This window comes from Chenopodium album, chromosome 3, assembly GCF_948465745.1.
Source record: "Chenopodium album chromosome 3, dcCheAlbu1.1, whole genome shotgun sequence".
Classification (NCBI taxonomy): Eukaryota; Viridiplantae; Streptophyta; class Magnoliopsida; order Caryophyllales; family Amaranthaceae; genus Chenopodium; species Chenopodium album.
In genome coordinates this window covers 17167791-17186498 of record NC_137836.1, presented here as the reverse complement: position 1 = coordinate 17186498, position 18708 = coordinate 17167791, and positions in this window count along the sequence as shown.

The window sequence follows — 18708 nt, the reverse complement described above, 5'->3', positions numbered from 1 at the left end:
TGTCATTATTTAGTTGGTCCTTTTTTATAAAAAAAATTAAGATTTATTTTTTGATTGATTATTTAAGAAAATTCAAATTACAATTATATACTTATATCAAAATAAATAATAAAAAAAAAGGTTAAAAAAATCACAGCCACCACCCACTGCCAGTCCCCTTCCTTTCCAGCGGCCGGCGACCACCTCCCTCCTTCGTCTCCGACTACTCCGTCCCCTCCGAGTTAAGTACAAATTTGGGTACTAATATTTACATTTTTTCACCTTTTGGGTACTCCCACTTTTTTTTCACCGTTTGGGTACTCAATTGTACAATCTGGCCAAAAAGTGAGTACCTTCGATTAAATAAGTGGGTAACTAAGGTTAAAGAAGTTAATCCCTTAAAATTCTCCCAAAAAAGTTAGTCTCTTATTTATTACATCTGACAATGATTGGATAGGGGCTTGTTATGGAGGTACAAGTGTGCACGGGGAAGGGTAAAATTCTCTGCTGCAAGGTTTGTAAATAAGTGGTCTAAATTAAAAACCATTTGTATTCCTTTATTTTTTTATTAAAATAAAAAAACCAAACGTATTGTACAGGGTATTTAGTCATTTTAGGCGCTATTTTTCCCATTTACTCCCCTGCTCTGCAAATTCCCTCTTATTCTTAATATTCTTCGTCTTTGGTGGCTCCCAAATCTGGTAATTCTCTAAGCATTTCGCAAAAATACTGAGGTAAACATCATACACTACTATTGTGCATGTTTTTTTGTTCGAAAATCTATGTTTTTTTATCTGGGTTGAAATAGGGTTTAGGGTTTTGATTTTTTTTTTTTGGGGTTGCTTGAATTATGCAAATTTGTATTGATTTTAGATGCTGGATGTGTACATTTAGATTATGTGTTTGTTGATCGTTTCAGTAAGGTGTTCTTAATCTTTATTATGAGTTGTGGTTATGGGAATTTTTTTTTTCTATTATAAATATTTGGAAAATATTTAGATTTGTTTGGATATGTATGCTTAAATTAATTAAGGGACTCACTCATTTCTCACAAAGTCCAATGAGGGCACTAACTTTTTTTGGATAAAAACTGAAATAGGGGACTCACTTTTGCTTAGGTGAGTTTATGTTGATTTTAATGGCCGGAAACCTAGCTAGAGGTCCCGAATGGTGAAAAAAAGTGGGAGTACCCAAAAGGTGAAAAAAATGAAAAGGTTAGTACCCAACATTATACTTAACTCGTCCCCTCCCTTTCCTCCTTCTTGTCCCTAAACCCAACCCCCAAACCTTAAACCCAGATATTCGACGAATACCTGGGTTATGAAGTAGGACATGGATGTTGCAGACGTCGGCGAGAAGAGCATTGATGAGGTGTCGGAGGAAGAGAGGATGTTGAAGCCAACAGAAATGGTGGAGATGTTGGCGCGAGGGTAGAATGGACGATGTGAGTGTCAATCTGATCCAGACGACGGTGTTGGAGCGAATTGCGACGAGAGAATGAAGGAGGGGTGTTGGGCATTTGAGAAGGCTCGAATGAGGTTTGGGTCAATGAGTCGAACGGCGGCGGCAATGTGTTCATGGATGTTGCAGACGTCGGCGAGAAGAGCATTGACGAGGTGTCGGAGGAAGAGAGGATGTCGAAGCCAACAGAAATGGTGGAGATGTTGGCGCGAGGGTAGAATGGACGATGTGAGTGTCAATCTGATCCAGACGTCGGTGTTGGAGCGAATTGCGACGAGAGAATGAAGGAGGGGTGTTGGGCATTTGAGAAGGCTCGAATGAGTTTTGGGTCAATGAGTCGAACGGCGGCGGAAATGTGTTCATGGGTGGCGGAAATTAAAGTGGTTGGTGGTAGATTGTTACGTCGAGAGTTTGGTTGAAATTGAAGGAAGTGATGGTGGTTAGGAGGAAGAGAAAGAGAGAGATCAGAATTCGTGGGTTGGGGGGAAAGGTAGGGAGGTGGGGTCGTCGGCGTCGGGGTAGGACGATGGTCGCCGGCGCCAGCAACTGGCAAGGGCTGGGACTGACAGTGGGTAGGAGGAAGGGGGTGGCTAGGTTTTTTTTAATTTTTATAATTTGTTTTTTTTAAAACAATTGTTTTTTTAAAAACAATTGGTTTAATAAATATAATAATAGTAACTTAATTAAATGTTATATTATTTAAAATTAAATAAAATTTAATTAATTATGTTTAATTGAAAAAATGACATGTTTAGTAGGTTGTAGGTCAGGTTGTAGTTCATTTGGCTTATCTAAATAAAATACCGTTTAAAAATCGACTTATGTTGAGTTAATCAAAAAGCGAATTTTTCATCATATACCCCTGGGTTTTTTCTTTATTCATCATATACCCTTGAAAATTTTCAAATTCACCATATACCCTTGAGTTGTTACAAAAATTCACAATATACCCTTAATGACAACAAGATGAGTGAAATTTAGTTAACTATGCATCGAAACCACCTTATATCTCTCTCCCCCATCCCCAAAACCACTCCTCTACTTTCTCTGACCCCGTAACCACTCCAAATCTCAATAATCATATTCGTATGATTGATTTTGAGGATAAGGAAAGAAAATTTAGGATGGTTTAGTGTAACACCCTAGAAATCCCTTTCTTTTAAAATACATGTTTTGCCCTTTTTAAAACTTAAAATAGGAATATCTAAGATATCACCGCCACCGTGAAAAAGGCTAAGCAAACTATCAAAGACACACAACGGAAGTCTATCTTTAAAAACATTCAAACAAGTCTACTTAAAAAGTCAACTAAACGAAAGTAAAGTCAAACCAAAGTAAAACGAAGTCAACCTTCAACTTGGAACCATTGTAGGACCGTTTTGAAACCAAGCAATACCAAAACCTTTGCGTTAGTCTCACAAGTATAAATAAATATAAAATATCAAAGCGATAAAACACATCATATTCCTATGGGAAATAAGCATGATTCGCTCTTCACTCATGCCCTTCATGAACATGCTTCATCACCTGAAAAGATTCTCTCTACTTGTCCCCCACTACTCGCCATTAGAAATGGGTCATCGTAGGGCCAAGATAAAGACAAGGCCAAACAAACATCCAAACACACAATCAGCAATGTTGAGTACATAAGCGTAAATAAAACATACTAACATGCTTTCACCCTATCATCACACAACTTACCTTGTTGCACCTGTTTATAAGCATACCACATACTCAATGACCAAATAATACATAGCTAATTTATTAATTAGCTTGATTACGCATCGAACGAGTTTCCCCCTAACCTGCCCCAATAAAGGGGTACTAACACAAGAGCTAACCGTGTCAGTATAAAAGAATCACTCCTAAGTGGCGGAATTCCTGCGCATAATAAAAATGGAATGCCCAATGTCTTGTACCCCCAGTAGAAGTTATTGTCAAATATAAAGTCGCATAATTCCCCTCATATGTTCATACTCAAGGTATATAAGTTCCAAGAGTTTTGGTGCGTAATTTCTTTCACTTTATCTTATTTACACATTATTAGACTTGGTGATGACTCTCAAACCATAATACAATTAATCATAATAATTATTCAAACAATCAAACATAACAATTTAATTCTTGAATAATTAGTGACCACATAATATTTAATGTTGAACCCTTTTTAAAACTACCTCGGTGTCAAAGACACCTTAAACGCATAATGCATGCGCCACAAATCTTATCCCTCGGTGTTGAAAACACCTTAACTGCACTAAGGCACCAAAATATAATTCATTCCTTTTGTACAAAGACACTTAAATAGCTCTTTCCTCATGCTTAAAGCATCAATAAAACTTATATGAACCATAATAGAATTCCTTCTCAATATTTCGAACTCAATTAACATGTAGTTTAATTTATCATGCTTTCTATCGTGCCATAAATAAAAGTGTGGTTCATATACAACATGTCAAACAATGATTTCCAATCATTAATCCAATAAATAAATCATTTGAACCAATCATGCTTCACAAAAAAATCACCAAAACCATTCTCAATTCAATCAATTCAATTCATATCACCAATCTCATTTCAAATCAACCATTCCAGCCAATTTCTAGCATGAGACTAACTTGGAATCAATTAAATAAATCCTAGCATGTTCTACATGCTTAATAAATTTTCGAGTACGCGTACGTACCTCAAATAAGCTCTTAAAATAGTCGAGTATTCTACAACAATTCCCGAACCAAGTCTCATACATAAAGGGACAATAATACTAAATTGATTACCCTTGTATACACAATTTTCAGCAACTTAAACTTACTTTAAACAGCTTATAAAAATCTGAAAATTATGTTAAAAACCTCTAATTCAACTCTTCTTTAATGGGTAATTAAACCCTTTTATTAAAATCACAATTCTACTACTTTAAATAAAATTCCAGCAACATTATTTGATTAAAACTCCGTTAAAAACTTTATCAAAACATACTTTTATGCCCAATTAGTCAATAGAATCATTAGGCATACAGAAGCCCTAAATCAATTTAAACAAGAACCCTAAAAATCAAGTCTTGAATAAATTAGAAGCCCTAACTTTAATCATATCAAAATCTGAAAATAATAAACCAAATTAATTATCTGAAATTATATCTTTAAATCATTTAAAGCATGATTTGATACTAAATTAATCATTTTAAAACCAATAAAAATCAAAACTAAACTAATAAATGAAAATAGGAAAAGGAAGAGAAAGAAAGGAACCAAGCTAAGAGGGGGAAGGCTAGCGGCTTAACGCTGCTGGCCGGAGATTGCAGCGGCAGCAGTGGGGTGGTGGCAGCGGCAGTGCTGGGTGGCAGCTCCTGTGAGAAACAAGGTGAAAAGGAAAAGAAAGGGAAAAAAAGAAAAAGAAAGAAAAAAGAGAAAATGAAAAGGGAAAGTTGTTTACCTTGACCATTTGACCTTTTGGGTGACAAAAATTTGGGGATTGAATAAATATTTATATTGTAGGGTTGTTTAGGGTAGGTTTGGGCTTTACAAAAAGAAAAAATATGGACTTGAATAATAGAATAGGTAGCCTAAATGTAAAAATAGAATAATTGGGTTTATTATGAAGATGAACTATATTCGGATTGAATAATTAGTAACCCAAAAATTAAACCTATTATTTAAATCCCATAATAAAATAATAACCCAAACTTATATTTAATAATTAAATAAATAATATATAAAATACGTTAAAAATACGAGGTATTACATTTAGGGGGTAGGAAAAAGAAATGTGGGTGGTTTCGGGGGTAAGTGAATGTATTTAAGGTGATTTCGGGTCATTATTAACCATAACTACTAACTAAGTTAACAATCATTAATCATCAAGGGTATAAGGAGAATTTTTGTAACAACTTAGGGGTATATGGTGAATTTGAAAATATTCTAGGGTATATGGTGAATAAACAAAAAACTTAGGGGCATATGGTGAAAAATTTGATTAAAAAGTTGGCTTATTTTGAGCTAAAAAGATAAAGGTTGGTTTATTTTTGACAAATTTTCCTAAATTAAAAGGTTCGATTTATTTATATTTAGATATAAATAATGTGATTCAAGTATTTGATTGCCATAATTTTTGGATGTTATTTCTATTTGTTTATTTATTAAACTTTATTTTCTTTTTTCTTGACTGGTTGATCGACCTTTTTTTTTTATCATTTTATTATATCTTTTACATATTTAAAGGAGGAGGGGTAGTGTAGACACCCATTTGTGTCTCCCCAAAACCAAACCCAGTGATGAGTACCTTTCGCGTTGAATCATAATCGAATGAAGTGAAAGTGTGGAAAGGTCTAGTGTTGCGGAAAGTTTTTTATTTCTTTTCTCTTCTTTCTGCTTTTGAAAACTTTATTTTAAGAAAACAGCCAATCCAATTTGGTTGGTCTATGATATGGGTCCAATAATGGTGTAGTTGGATGGGGCTTGCAAAGACCTTTCCAATGATATATTATAAGCCCAATTCCTATGAATATTGAGGAAGTTATGGCCAATTTACTAAACTGGGCCCGGTTTGAGCTTTATGTGCGGCCCAATGATCTAGGGGAGGGCCTAATATGATTTATCATTTCTAATGCAATTAGGAATGGTTTTAGTCTTCTAGAATCTTCTAGAAGGTTCTTTTCATTCCTAATTCAATTAGCATTGATAAGTTGACTTTGTTGACTTTTCAGAGTTTTAATCAAAATCAAATAGCATTTTCGAAGAAATTATATTATTTTATCCTCCAGTACGGGAAATTTATCAGATTTTCGAAAACGCGTTGAAATCAAGCTTGGCGTCCAACCCCAGGCCTTGGCGCCTGGAACCAGGCTTGGCGCCAGGCGCTAGCCATTGGTGCCTGGCGCCAGCTAGCCAGGGTTGGCGCCAGCTCTATTTCCTGAGCGTCAGACTCTGTTTTGTTAAATTATCTTTTTTGGCTGATTTTCTCTATAAATATCGTATCAAAAACTCCGTTTTTATTCACCAATTTTCACCAATTCTCACCAATTCTCTTCATTCACAAGCTTTCATCAACAATCATTAATTCTTTAGCATTCTCTGATTCATTCATCTTTCTTTCAATTCTTTCTTACTTTGTTTTCATACAAAATTCCGCATTCACAAGATCAAGAAACACCTAGCCATATTCGAAGTTGCCTTCGCCCTAGACGTGAAAGGTTTTAATTTCTGAGGGTTTGGTCCCAAATCTCTCTTTCAATTATTTAATTTAATTGCTTTGATTATTATTTTCCTTGAAGTTACTAACACGTGTATTTTGTTATTAGAAAGAGATACGCGGCATCAAAGTAAGTACTTTATTGATTTATTGATATTATGATGTAGAATTCATGTTTACATTGTTATTATGATATTCCTAGTATCATGTCTAGGTTATTTTTAATATTAAATATGATTTCTATGATGTCTTTTATTCTCTTCCTAATATTTATGATTGTTAGTATCATGTTAGGGTTAAAGATTTGATTTTTATTGCTTAGTGACATGCTAGGGTTTGTTATTAATCTTGTTAGTATCATGCCTAGGATCTTGCTTTTATTATGCTTTAATATTAACATGAACATGATTATGATTATAATTGTTATAATTTATGATGATTATGAATATTATTATTATTATTATTTTGATAACGATTATAATTATTGTTATGATTATTTATTATGTTGCTTGATATTTATTGCTTGATCACACCTTTATTGCATGTTTAAAGGGAATTTTGGTACTTGTAATCGGGCTTAATAAGATAATTAATAATCTTGTTTTGGGTTAATATGATTATAATTCAAGTGATCGCCAATAATAGTTTGTTTGTGCATTAATATTCAACCAACATAGATTAAACAGGTTTAGGGTTAATCCTATTGATTGTATGTTAGTCAGAAAGCGCACATGAATACGAGCAGATAAAGTAGAGGCCTATTATTAGGGCAGATTCAATCTCTTTTAGGTTGGATTTGTACCATCATCCCCGAACCCTTATTTGGTTCATGACCTTATGGAGTTGACGATCTCTTGGATCGTTAAGGGGTGTAACCTTCATCCTATGAACGGTTTACAAGTTCCTTAAAAACTTGTTGGCGACTCTTTTGCTCTATCTTCTTCCCTTTTGGACGCCACCGTACTTTAGTGTATGATCACAGTGGGGTTCAAGCTAGTGGGATTTTAAAAGCTTGAAATTATTCCCTACAGTTTTTGGCGACTCCACTGGGGAGGATTTCTATTTTAATTCCTGAATTTGTTTCCGCAATGATTTAGAATGAGTGGATGAGACTCAAAAAGTTCCAAGTATTTCATGTGCGTAATTTTGATTATTATTATTGTCATATGCATAAAAAGGATCTCATTGGAAAGACCATCCGTAATGAGTCAAAAACATAGGATTTTACACGTAGGAAATTTGAGAAATATCTTTCACAACTAGGACTGAAATAACACCGCGCGAAACTGGAAAATTTTATCGAGCACAGAAAGTTGCTGAGGCATGTGGGAAGTAGCGTCAGGGGCCAGAGCTTGGCGCCAGTATTTTAGTTGTAGCGCCAGACGCCAGTATTGGCGCCAGGCGCTACAGTTAAAAGCTGGCGCCAGTCTCTGATTGCTGGCGCCAATTTCCCCAAATACCGAGCCAGAAATATGCGTTCTAATTTCGACCGGTTTTTCGTATTGTTTGCTCGATCCTACTTCCTGATTGAATTTTTTCTCACTTTTCTGAAACCCATATGTGTTCTACATATGGACATAACCCTCTGGGAATTCATGCTCCATCTACCCGATTGAACGCTTCGTGCAACAAAGGGTACATCCGAGATGTTGAATTCACCAAACCATGGAAGCGAGTTTTTCTAAAGCTCGCGGTGTCCCATCCACTCGCGCCAACCCTTCACGGTTAGGCTTCCGCGCGGTGCATCCGGACAATTAACCATGGACCCTCTTTGACTAAACTATATCCCGAACTTTAGAGAACTAGAGCCATGGTTAGGTTGCGAACGCATTGCATCATATTGTGCCTACTTGACTAATTGTGCATTATTTGTTGTGCATATATATTCTATGTTTCTCTTAACCGTTTGTTGATTTGTGTTGAGAATAAATAAATTAATGACTTAAAGAACTTTGCCTAATTAATTAATTAATTATTTAATTTGAGTCAATAAAGTCTAATTTTTCAATCGGAATTGACCTAGTACGACTTTAGGCTAACCCCAGTTGACTAATAATACCGAAAACAGTCCCAGACCGAAGCTCCACTATTGGCGCCAAAGTATGAGCTGTAGCGCCACACAATGGTGTGTAGCGCCAGACGACAGCTAAGTTGTCTGGCGCCAACCTCCACAGTGTGACGCCAGTCCTATCGCTTGGCCGACAGTTCGGATTATTTGTCGAGTCGTCACCTAAAGTCTAATTAATTAGTCTTCTGTTTAATTCGGTTAATTTTGCTGACAATAATGCTTAATTGAATCAATGATCGAGTTTAGGCACTAAGTCCCATGGTCTTACACAAGAGTCCAAGCATGTCACTTACACTCAATGCACACACCAATACACATGCTTTGAACATGATTAAGAGAGTCTTGTGTGCGCGTTTTTTCCGTCATTTTTTTTAGGGGGGTAAGTCGGATATTAATCCTCCAATATAAATAATAATACTTAGTTCCCTAAAAATATGTACCTTATTTTTGCCAAAAATATACACCCTTTTTTTTTAAACCATAAAGTCAAGTTGATTCGAGTCAAGTAATTAAAACGCAAAACGGTTTAATTTACAGCGCGTGGTCAAGAAAGGAAGGACGATTAATCAAAGATAACCTCTTCGTACAAGTCCAGCTTTTCGACAAACCTATAGCTCGCAAGAGGAAAGCAAGGGTTATAATGGCAACTCAAGAAGAAGTCAATGATCTTAAGAACCAACTGGCTACTGTGACCGAGACACTGAAGCTTCTCGCACTTAGGATCGATGATCCCGTGAAACAACAACAAATGGACCTCATGCAAGAGAGCCTAAGCAAGTTGTCCAGTGACTACAAGTTTCAAGAACTCACATCCCAAGGGGTCTCGGTGGATAAAGATCTTCTTCCGCAAAAGTTCAACGCCAACGACATCCCAAAATTCAGAGCAATTGACAACCCTTACTTCCACTTAAGAGCATTTGAAACAATAATGAGTATCAAGGGTATTGATAAGAAGGTCTTTCCTTCTCTTTTCTCACTATCTCTCGAGACCGTTTGCCAACAATGGTTCTTTTCTCTCGAGAAAGAAAAGACCTCTACCTGGGAGTCTATAGCAAACGCCTTCGTTGATAGGTACAAATGCAACATTCAAGTCGAGACTGACCATAGAGAACTTGAAATCCTCAAACAGAAAGAGAATGAAGGCTTCACTTCTTTCTTTAACAAGTGGAGAGAAACCTCAGCTAAAATGATCGAGGTACCAAGTGAAAAAGAGTCTGTGAGACTGTTTATCAAGAATCTCCAAGAAAAATATTCCAAACATCTTAAATATCAAAATAACCTCCATACCTTTAAGGCTGTTTATGATATTGGGATCAATATTGAAGATGACTTGGCTAAGTCAAAAGCTGCCAACAATAACTCCAACAGTGGCTGGAAAGGAAAGAAGAACGACAATCCTTCTTCTTCCAAAACCGCCCACTCAAATAACGTTAGCACCTTTAATCTAGGAGAAGTCCTCGCCATGAACAACCAAGGACAAAGGAAACCATTTAGGAGGAACTTCACTCCTATTAGCATGAGTTATGACACCGCATTTGATCGACTAAATGCAAAAGGTCTTATAACTCCCATTGGACCATTTGGGGATCCACCAGTTGAGAAGAGGTCGGTTAACTGGAACCCCAACGCACATTGCAAGTATCACCAAGGTAGGGGCCATTCTACTGAAAGCTGTTGGAAGCTTAAGGAAGCTATCCAAGACCTAATCGACAATAACAAACTGCCGTTGCCCCCTGCCAGTAAGAAGCCAAGCATTGACAATGCACCTCTAGCTCATACTTTGGCTATCTCCGATGAAGAAAACGAGGTTGACCCCTCATCTCTCATTAAGCCCATCGAAGAAATAGAAGAGGAGATCTTTTTCAATGTCAAAGATAACCTTCCAGAACCGGCAAATAAGGAAGACATACAATTGCTCACACTGTCTATGAAGGAGGCATCGCAACTATTACGTGAAGCTCTCAAAGTTATGAACGAACTCCACAGGAAATATGATGAGCTTCCACTTCCGAAAGAAGAACCTAAAAGAGAATTCACACCAGTGAGGACGACTTATGAGGCAAAATATTTTCCCTTACAAGTCACTGAAAAACCCAAGAAGAGCAATAGAATTTACACTCCAATTGGGATCCCATATGCGCAAATGTTCAAAATGCTCTCCGAGAGTGGCGAGGTCAAACCTCTCGAACCGAGACCATTTGAGTCATTAAAAAGGACAGATAGATATTACTGTCAGTACCATCAATCAGGGGGGCACACCATAGAAAACTGTTTCAAATTCAAGGATTTGGTACAGAAAATGATTGATGAAAAGAAATTAGTCCAAGTTCAACAAGAAGAGGATATAACCGTTAATGGAGTGTGGGACAGTGATGAAAAAGATGTCTACCTAAAGGACATAGTAGGACCTTCACCTTCTGTATCATACACCACAGACGACATTTGGGCTGAAGAAGATTCATCAATAGACGTCCTCACAAGATCCGGGAGGATGCAACCTCCCGTTTCAACACAACCTATGCCTACCGTACAACAAGTTCCCATACCTATCATCGAAGACAACGACATTGTTAAACAGTTTAAGAAGACAAAAGTTGAGATGAATGTGTGGAAGCTCCTGGCAACATCTCGAGAACATAGGTTGGCTGTAATGAATGCCTTGGATAAAATCGGGATAGATTCTGACACTACTCCTGAAGGACTAGCTAACTTCCTCACAAGTGACCTTCCTAGTCCGATTAATCTAATCACCTTCTTTGACAAAGATTTACCCCCAGAAGGTGACAAACACTACAAGGCATTAAACCTCACGGTAGTCTGCAAAAGGATGAATGTTCCCATGACTCTTGTAGACAACGGATCAGCTATCAATGTCTGTCCACTTAGAACTGCGAGGATGCTCGGCATAAGGGATGAAGATTTAACTCCGTCCACACAAGGAATAAGAGCCTACGATAATACTCGCCGTCAAGCTCTTGGAAAAATAACCCTAAATGTGACGGCAGGAGCAATAGAACATGCTACTACTTTTCAAGTAGTAGACATCAAAGCCTCATTCAACTTGTTGTTGGGACGCCCTTGGCTTCATGATCTAAAGGCCGTCCCTTCATCTCTCCACCAACAAGTGAAAGCCATAGTTGGAGGAATTCCAATCACTATTGATGCTTCGCCGATGAGAATCAAATCCATAGAGAATCCAATCATCAATGTGGAGCACGACGAAGATGATGAAGACCTATGGGTCTTTAACGAAGAAGTCTCCTTAATCCAGGAGGATGAAAGGACATCTCTTTGCCATGACCCCCATTCCAACATGATCGTCAACACCATGCTGAAGAAACAAGGACACTTCCCTGGGATGACCCTAGAAAAGAAGAAGGGGATAGCAAAATCGCTGGAGTCACCTGGCCTCCCTAAGCTAGATACTTTCTAACTTGGTTTCGAACCGACTCGGAAAGATCTCAAGCGACCCCAGGACAAGTTGAAAGCACGTAGAGACGCTCGCATTCAAAAGAAAGCAATTCCAATGGATCAGTACCCTCTTACGCTTAATGGTCAGTTCATAAAAGAAGGAGAGGACTATCCATGCCATGAATTTCCCGAGCCATTTGTTGTAAATGGCATACGACAACCAGGATTCGAGATTTTCTTGGATTGCTACTTCACTGATGAAATCTCAACTCCCGTCCATAAGGAGAAAGCACCCCCATGCTTTGACTTCAACGTCATGGGATTACTATTTGGGCGAGAAAAGAATGAGCCAACTTATGAAGAAGATAACTCCTCGCTCATTCAAACAGTCCTACAAAGCGAAAACTTCGACCCCTCAAAGCTAATTACTCCAGCCGAAGGATCACTACAAGGGTGGCGCAAGACTATCAAAGTGACTACTCCAAGTGGAAGGAAGATATCAATCACGACAGGGCAAGGGCCGATGTTCGAAGAGTCGTCTGAGTCAGAGTCCGAGTCAGAGTCTTTCCCTTTAGAGTCTTCTAAGTCTTTAGCAATAACACCTCCCTTTCCTATTTCTTCTCCTAGGATAGTTAGTGATCCAGTCCCTGAGGACATATCACTCTTTGATGTAATGATCTCAGAGTATAATAATATTTCTCATTCTCCCTACTTCTTGTGTTCTCCCTTAACCCAAGATGACGAGCATTGCTTAGCTAACGATGAAAAAGACAAAGAAATTATTAAAGCAATGGAAACACTCGAAAAGAAAACACCAGTAATCGAAGAAACTGAAACAGTTGACATCTCGAATGATTCAACTCATAAAAGAGAAGTTAAAATCGGACTAACATTGAATAAACAAGAAAGAACCGATTTAATTAACTTACTTAAAGAATTTATCGATGTATTTGCTTGGTCATATGAAGATATGCCAGGCATTAACAGAGAAATAGCTCAACACACTATACCACTAATCCCAGGAATGAAACCTGTAAAACAAAAGTTGCGTCGAATGAAACCCGACGTAGCACTTAAAATAAAAGAAGAAGTTCAAAAACAAATAACTGCAGGTTTCATCAAGGTATCCAAATACCCCGAATGGGTCGCCAACGTCGTCCCAGATCCAAAGAAAGACGGAAGGGTAAGGATGTGTGTCGACTATCGAGATCTAAATAAGGCAAGTCCAAAGGACGACTTCCCTTTGCCACACATCGATATTCTGGTAGACAACACGGCAAATCACGCGCTTCTCTCATTCATGGATGGATACGCAGGGTACAATCAGATTCTCATGGCAGAAGAAGACATGGAGAAAACGACCTTTATCACACCATGGGGCACTTACTGCTACACGATAATGCCATTTGGGTTGAAAAATGCGGGTGCTACTTACCAACGTGCAACAACTGCCTTACTCCATGACATGATGCATAAAGAAGTCGAAGTATATGTCAACGACATGATTGTGAAATCAAAGGACCGTCCAAGCCATCAAGTAGCCTTAAGGAAATTTTTCGAAAGGCTAAGAAAATATAATATGAGGTTGAATCCATCAAAATGTGCTTTTGGAGTCACCTCGGGCAAGCTCTTGGGATACGTCATAAGCTCTAGAGGAATAGAGGTAGATCCAACCAAGATTAAAGCAATCATGTCGATGCCACCGCCCAAGACTGAGAAACAGATTCGAGGATTTATTGGCCGGTTGCAATACATAAGTAGGTTCATATCAAAACTGACAACGATATGTGAACCAATCTTCAAGAAGCTCAAGAAGAATGTACCAGTAATATGGGATGACGAGTGTCAAAAAGCCTTTGACAAGATCAAAGCCTATCTCGCAAATCCTCCCGTATTAGCGCCAGCACTTCCCGGAATACCTCTTAGGTTATACTTGACGGTTACCAAAGAGACAATGGGAGTCATGCTAGCACAAGAGGTAGAAGGCAAAGAGAACGCAATCTATTACCTAAGTAAAAAGATGCTCGAATACGAAACACGCTATACACCGCTCGAGAAATTGGGCCTCGCCTTGGTATGGGCCATCACAACTAAGTTGAGACATTACATGTTGGTACATACCGTTTTCGTAGTCTCCCGATTGGATCCACTCAAGTATCTGTTCGAGAAATCAACACTCAATGGACGTATTTCAAGATGGATAGTCAATCTAGCCCAGTTTGATGTACGGTTTATGCCACAAAAAGCTATTAAAGGATCCGTGGTGTCAGACTTTCTGGCAGATTTTCCAATAGAAGACTCGACACCGATACAGGACAATGAATTTCCATATGAAGATTTGATGGTTACTGAAGATGATACTTGGACCTTGTATTTCGATGGAGCCTCAAACCAAAAGGGATGTGGCGTCGGAGTGCTACTAGTATCACCTAAAGAAGAGCACGTTCCAATCTCAATAAAGCTTGATTTCGACGTTACCAACAACGCTGCTGAATATGAAGCATGCGTGGTAGGCCTTGAAACAGCCCTGGCATTGGGAGTAAAGAATTTAAGGATATTCGGAGACTCTTCTTTGATCATCAATCAGATATCTAAAAGGTGGAAAGTAAGGAGCAAAAGCCTAGCCCCTTACCAAACCTATCTGGAAACTCTTACCGATCAGTTAGAGAAGGTAGAATACACATATCTACCTAGAGAAGAAAACCAATTTGCTGATGCCTTGGCGAGATTAGCCTCAATGGTTAGGATTCCCACGGAAATAGAGCAAATGCCTCTAACTATCGAAAAAAGGCATAAACCAGCGTATATCCAGGCTATAGAAGACGACGACTTAGTCCAAGACGAAGAAGAAGAAGAAGAACCATGGTACACAGACATACTCAACTATGTCACCAATGGAGAATACCCTCCTCATGCTGACAAAAGAGCAAAGCGAGCACTGAGACTTTTGGCTTCTCAATATGTACTCATAGACAACGAGCTACATAAAAGGGTACCTAAAGGTCGAGCTCTCCTATGTGTAGGAAAGGTGGATGCACAAAGAATAATGAGAATAGTTCACGAAGGAATCTGTGGCACTCATGTAAATGGCAAAATGTTAGTCCAGAAAATAATGCGAGAAGGATATTATTGGACTACAATGAATAAGTATTGCCATCAATACGTAAAAAGATGCCTTAAGTGTCAAATTTACGCCAATTTACAACATGTCCCTCCATCTTTGCTCTACACCTACACATCGCCATGGCCATTCTCTACATGGGGAATTGACATAATTGGCAAAATCACTCCCCCCCAGGGACAGGAGGCCACGAATTTATTCTAGTAGCAATTGATTACTTTACAAAGTGGGTCGAAGCGCAATCATACGCTAAACTCACTGCAAAACATGTAGCACTCTTTATCGAGAGAAATATTATTTGTCGATATGGAGTCCCACATGAAATGATAAGTGACAATGGAACTCACTTTCAAGCCGAATGTGAAGAATTGCTACAAAAATATGGCATCCAACATCATCATTCGTCCCCTTATAGACCTCAAGCAAACGAAGCAGTCGAGGCAGCTAATAAGAATCTAAAGACTATCATCGAGAAAATGACAGAAAATTATAAGGATTGGCCTGACAAGCTCCACTTCGCATTGTAGGGTTATCGCACGTCAATCCGTACATCAACGGGAAATACGCCATTTTCCTTGGTATATGGAATGGATGTCGTACAACCTGTCGAACTAGAAATACCATCCCTACGCATTGCGCTAGAGAGTAAACTCGATGAAGTTGAATGGACTAGGGCAAGATATGAAGAATTGATTCTACTCGACGAAAAACGACTAGAAGCTCTACATCATACTCAGTGTTATCAAACTCGTATGGCTAGACATTTTAATAAGAAGGTCAAGACAAGAAATATCAAAATAGGGGATTTGGTATTAAAAGCACTAAGGAAAAATGTTTTAGACCCAAGGGGAAAATTTAGACCTAACTGGTCTGGCCCCTACATTGTCAAAACAATCCTGTCAGGTGGTGCAGCAAAACTAACTGATATGGATGGCAATGAATTCTCAAACATGACCAATCTTGACCAACTTAAAAAATACTACCCATAATTACTTGAGTAGGATACTCAAGAGAGCTACGTTCGGCCTGATTCCTTAGGAAAGGATACGCAAGCAACCCTTTACGGGTGCGGCCACTTTATTTTTCGACATCTCCGCATTCCAGAATTCAACAGAAAATTGGCAAATTATTGGCGTCGCGGAGCAGAGCCTGGCGCCAGCCAGAGGTCATCAGCGCCAGCCAATGGAATTGGCGCCTGGCGCCAGACCTCAATAGTTGGCGCCAAACCCCAATTACTGGCGCCAATTTGGAAATAAAATCCGGGCAAATTTCGGTGTTTTTCGGAAAATTTTCGACTTCCGTACTCAAAGAACTTCTGGAAAATTAATTTTTTTCGATTTTCATTGCTTTAATAAAATAAATTTAAAGTAACAATTTAATAAAGCTGAAATTTCATTAATAAAATAAAATTACATTATTGATGGAATTTAAATAAGGCTGAAATAAATTGACTTTAAAAAAAAAAAAAAAACAATCTAAGTCTAATAAATCTAAAGCTAAGCAATGCTTTTAATCTTTCTTTTCCTTTTTAGCTCTCTTCCAATTCTTTTCTGCTTCCTCCTCTTCATCCATCACTTTAGCTAGTAGGCATCCTTTAGAGGACCTACATTCAATTCTGGAATAGATTGTCTCCCCTTTAGCTAGCACTCCATGCTTCTTTTCCACCCAAGCCTTTTTGTCTGTGGTGTTAGCTTTCCTTTTTCCTTTGTCTCTAGTAGTATTTTTCTTCCTAGGCATTGTAGGTGTTTTGAATTCAATTCTTTCACCTAAGCGTTCTTTGGCAGGTGTCACCCTGTCACCTAGACGATTCTTCATATCGGTTCTACCCTGATCAATCGAAGATTTCTTCAGCAACCACTTCTTTACATCATTAGGTAAAGAAGGGGGAACCTTTTGGGTAATCACTTCCCATAAAGGTCTAGCGCTCCAGTAAGCGTCGAATCTATCTACTTCTTGAGATACAGGGTACTCATAGGGAGGACGAAGATCCCCGGAAGGAATATTTTGAAGTAAGCCGTATTGTCTCTTCACCCTGCAGGGATAATAATATGTTACGCGAGACAAGCTTGGAAGACGGCAGAAAGGTTGCTTGTTAACACCAACCATCCTTTCTATTTTCCACCATGGGATGACCCACTTGATAGCAAAATCACGTGATTCAAATACTTTTCTCCACCCATGGCGCCCAATCTTAGGGATGCGCTTCTTTCTTCTCACGAAGCAATTGGGAGTATATTTTTCGATGTCATCCGGAGGGCTAATTAATCCTAGCCTCTCCATTAGCCACATCTGTAAAAAATTGCAATGCAAATAAAATTATTATTACAATACAAAAATATATTTTTTGATTTATGTAATTAAAAATGTTATTTTTCTACCTGTAATAAAATTGGAGAACCGCGAAAAGGCGCTTTTGGGTCCCTTTTCAATTCATCGAGACTAATCATGGTCTCTCCAACTATTAATGGCATTGGATCCCTCCCTGATTCAATTTGTTCTAGTATAGTGGTGATAATTGATTGACCCTCATTATTTTTACCACTACTAAGAAAAAATTGATTGAGCATGCAAAATAAAAACGCCCTTCTTCTATATACTAGGGCAGCTAACGCGCGCGTTGCGCGCGAAATGGCTAGCCTTTGTAACTTAATTTCACTTGTCTTGTGTTTGCACTTTACATGGAGGAATAAAAGATCGGTAAAGGAATATATTTCTATTGCTTAGGCATTGTTTGTTTGTAGTCGTTCTAAGTTGAATGTTACGTGTGAAATATCTCGTATATTGAAAAAAATCTATCTTTATTATTATTTGTGTATATGGTGATTCTTTTAAATGGAATACTATGTAGAGTTACAGTAGAATCAAAACTATTAGGTTTTTCAATGATCATGCAGAAAAGGAACAAATGTTAGAATTGTTGTTTGTTTATTTTCGCAGTGTGATATTAGCATTACTTAATTATGGTGGTACAATACGAAATAGAAAAAGAATCATCAATGATGAAACTGAAAACGACCAATTCCTAATCCACCATAGAGGCTAACAATATTAATCAATGAGTTCATCTCTAATTTATTAAAAGTACAATCCTTCTAGATGAAACCGAAACAACCAATTCCTTCACACTCTTATGCCCAACCGTACATGATATGTACATATATTTTACTAAAGCAACCTATATCCACCTATCAAGTCTAGTCTAACCAATGAGTTCTTAGACTTAAGAAGTCTGATCCTGTATAGTGTATAGTGACTAAATTCAAATCTAGACTAAATTATGAAATTAATCTTATTTTACACTGATGAATTGCTCATATGCTAAAATAATGATCTTAAATAGAATTCCAGTGTGATCCTATCATTACAGGTTATGAAGTTCAAAATCCATAGTAGAATGTTCTTAACTTAATGATAATCCTGTTTTAAATCTATGGACTTTGCTCCCAGAAAATCCGGCCGCCTTCTTCCATCGCCTCCC